Source organism: Vicia villosa, unplaced genomic scaffold (assembly GCF_029867415.1).
Source record: "Vicia villosa cultivar HV-30 ecotype Madison, WI unplaced genomic scaffold, Vvil1.0 ctg.001733F_1_1, whole genome shotgun sequence".
NCBI lineage: Eukaryota > Viridiplantae > Streptophyta > Magnoliopsida > Fabales > Fabaceae > Vicia > Vicia villosa.
In genome coordinates, this window is record NW_026705712.1 from 471488 (window position 1) to 474354 (window position 2867).

Consider the following 2867-nt stretch of genomic DNA (forward strand, 5'->3'; position numbering starts at 1 on the left):
ATACACAGAGAAGGGCTTATACCTTTCAGATCTGATATGTTGTATCCTAAAGCGGTAGGGTATTTTCTTAGGACATTAAGTAATTTTTCAGTCTCGGTTCGTCCCAAGTTGGCGTTCACTATAACTGGTCGGGTTTAGTTCTTCGTATCTAAGATCGGTAGGAAGTGTCTTCAGCTCTATAGCAGGTTTCTTTGGTCCAGGTATAGGATCAGGGGTTAAAGCTAAGCATGTCACTCAGGTGGTTATCTTGATATTCCTCACTGCCAGTTGTCATCTTCAAAAATTGGCGGCATAGGAATTCTTAGGGTTTTCGGTTTCCTTATTTGGTTCGGATTTTATTTCCTTGACACACTCGTCGATTATGTCAGCAGAACAGCATGTGTCAATTATAGAAGGTGCTTTTAGGAATTGGGAAAGGATAAATTCTATTTTCTCTTCTCCTACTTCGAAAGTAAGCTTTCCTCGCTTTACATCTATAATTGCACCAGCGGTCGCTAAAAATGGTCTTCCTAAAATGATCGGGATGTTAGAATCTTCTTGGATATCCATAATGATGAAGTCAGTCGGGATGTAGAATTGACCTACACGAACAGGGATATTCTCTAACATTCCTACAGGATATTTGACTGAACGGTCTGCTAGTTGAAGAGACATTCTTGTTGCTTTAAGCTCACCTAGATTGAGTTTCTTACAGGTCGAAAGAGGCATCAAACTAACACTAGCTCCTAAATCGCACAAGGCTTTCTCTATGATGGTTTTTCAATTACGCAGGGGTATAGAGAAACTACCAGGGTCTTTCAGTTTTGGAGGCATGTTGTTTTGGATGATAGCGCTACATTCAGCGGTAAGCGTTATAGTTTCGTTATCCTCGAGTTCTTTTTGTTTGATAAGATTTCTTTTAAGAACTTAGCGTACGAAGGCATCTCAGTTATGGCTTCTGTGAATGGTATGGTTATGTTTAATTGCTTCAGAAGTTCTACAAATCTTTTAAATTGCGCTTCGGTTTTTGATTTGGCTAATCTTTGAGGGTAAGGAATTGGTGGCTTGTAAGGTGGTGGTGGAACATAAGGTTTCTCTTTTTCGGGTTCCACTTCGTTATTGTTCTCATCAGTCTTAGCAGTTTGTTCGTCGGTTGTTTTCTTTTGGGTTTCCTTTGGCTCTTGTTGTGACATGGGTACGTTTTGGGTTCTAGGATCTATGGGTCCATCGTAATTAGTTCCACTTCGTAGTGTTATCGCGTTCGCATGTCCTTTAGGATTAGGTTGTGGTTGAGCAGGAAACGTGCCAGCAGGGGCAGCAGTAGGTGCTTGTTGTTGAGCTACTTGTGAGATTTGAGTTTCTAACATTTTGTTATGCGTAGCTAAAGCATCTACTTTGTTCGATAGTTGTTTTAGTTGCTCGCTATTGTGGATGTTTTGATTCAGGAAGTCTTTATTGGTTTGTTGTTGGGAAGCTATGAAGTTCTCCATCATGATTTCTAGGTTTGACTTCCTAGGGGTGTTTTGAGCAGCTACAGGCGCTTTTTGGTAGCCAGGTGGTACAGCAGGTGCTTGTCCAGGCGCGTACAACGCATTGTTGTTCTTATAAGAAAAGTTCGGGTGGTTTTTCCATCCAGGGTTGTACGTGTTAGAATAAGGGTTTCCTTGAGCGTAATTTACTTGATCAGATGGGACTCCAGTCAAGAGTTGGCATTCAGCAACTACATGCCCAGTCAATCCACAAATCTCGCAGTTAGGTGCTACAGCGGCAGCGGTGGCTGAAGGAGTGATGGTCAAATTCTCGATCTTTTGAGTTAAAAGCGTCTACTTTAGCGTTAACGCGGTCTATACCACTAATTTCGTACATTCCTTCCTTTGGTTTGGGCTTTCTCTAGAGCGGAGCGTTCTCCTCCCCATTGGTAATGGTTTTGTGCCATGTTCTCTATGAGTTTGTATGCTTCATCATGGGGTTTGTCCATTAATGCTCCGCCAGCAGCGGCATCTATAGTCATTTTAGTGTTATATAAGAGACCACCATAAAAGGTATGGATGATCAGCCATGGTTCGAGTCCATGATGAGGGCATATTCTAAGCATGTCCTTGTAACGTTCCCAAGCTTCGAAAAGCGATTCGTTATCTTTCTGGGTAAATCCGTTGATTTGACCTCTAAGCATAGCAGTTTTGCTAGGCGGAAAGTATCTTGCTAAGAATACTCTCTTCAATTCGTCCACGTAGTTATGGAATTGGAAGGCAGGGATTGAAGCCACGCTCTCGCTCTATCTCTCAAGGAGAAAGGAAAAAGGCGTAATCGAATAGCTTCGGAACTAACGTTGTTGGCTTTGATAGTGTCGGCGTATTGCACGAACACAGATAAATGGAGATTGGGGTCGTCTACAGGGCTTCCAGAGAATTGATTCTGTTGAACAGCTTGGACCAGTGAAGGTTTCAGCTCGAAATTGTTCGCTTCAATCGCAGGTGGTGCGATACTTGAATGCGGTTCAGCGCGCGAAGGAGCGGCATAGTCTCTAAGAGGACGAATAGCAGCCATCTCTAACTTCGGGGTGATTTGATTGATTTGATCAGTAAAAATCAATTCCTGATTAATCGGGATTTCTGCTACTTCGGGAAGGTTTGCGAGCTCGACGTTTAACGTTAATGAAACGTTCGATCTCGTTAATTCGTTGTATTAAGTCTCCTCCTTGTGAACGAGTATTTGGCATACAATCGTTCAAAAAGAAAGGGAAGAATTTTCCTAGTCTCTACGGTGTAACAGTGAGTTACGATATCGACTTAAATAGTCCCCGGCAACGGCGCCAAAAAACTTGATCGCGACTTTACGTGTCTATAAATCTGATAACTGCAAGTGCACAGTCGTGTCGTGTAGTTTTA

General features: G+C 42.4%; 1 non-coding gene across 1 annotated transcript; it reads left to right on the plus strand.

The window, feature by feature from the left end:
• Positions 1 to 2045: 2045 nt before the first annotated feature.
• On the plus strand, positions 2046 to 2152 carry LOC131636443 (small nucleolar RNA R71). Its single transcript, XR_009294090.1, has one exon. It is a non-coding gene; the product is annotated as a small nucleolar RNA R71 (small nucleolar RNA).
• The last annotated feature ends 715 nt before the right edge of the window (positions 2153 to 2867 follow it).